We start from the raw sequence: 834 nt of genomic DNA on the forward strand, positions 1-834 counted from the left end.
TCCCTGGACACATGGCACAGTCCTAGGGCAGTCCTGATTCTACTTCTGCCAGCCCCTCAGCTGTTCCTCCTAGCCCATCTCCATTCCTTTGGGATCCTCCACCATCTCAAACCTGCTCTCTTCCAGGGACCCAGGTAGGCTACCTACGTCTTCTTTTCTTCCTCCACTCTGATCTTCCTAAGGTCCCCTAGACCTGCAGCTGCAGCCAGCCTCAGCCTCTACTCCCAGCACATCTCCATTCCTTGAGACTCAGGGTCACATGTGGCCCAGATTCAGGGTACCCCTAGTTCCACTGCAAGTACCCTCCATGGAACCAAACCCTGAACCCTACTTGAGACACTCAAAGTCACTCCCCTTCCCCCGAATGCTAGCCTATTACCCCACCACATGCTGAGACTGCTTTGAGTCTGAACCAGAGTTCCAACCAGAACTTCAGACCAGAGACCAGTCTCAGCCTGAACCCTGAAACTCAGAGTGGTCCCAACATTGAAAAATAAGCATTATTCAGTTGATCCACAATCTGACAGATTAGGATTATAGCAATCAAAGAACCAAATGCCCACCCAACAAAGGTAAAATCAGATATGCCCACCAAGAAACAGCATGTTGTAGTTTAAAAGGAAATGACCTCCAAAGAGAGGGCACTGTTAAGAGGTGTGGCTTTGCTGGAGTGGGTGTGGCCTTGTTGGAGGAAGTGTGTCACTATGGAGGCAGACTTTGAGGTCTCATTATGTGCTCAAGCCACACTTGGTGTCTCAGTGTCTCAGACCACTTCCTATTGCCTGTGAGTCGAGATGTCAGAACTCTCAACTCCTTCTCTAGCACCATGTCCTG

Source organism: Peromyscus leucopus, unplaced genomic scaffold (genome assembly GCF_004664715.2).
Source record: "Peromyscus leucopus breed LL Stock unplaced genomic scaffold, UCI_PerLeu_2.1 scaffold_261, whole genome shotgun sequence".
In the NCBI taxonomy this organism is placed as follows: domain Eukaryota; kingdom Metazoa; phylum Chordata; class Mammalia; order Rodentia; family Cricetidae; genus Peromyscus; species Peromyscus leucopus.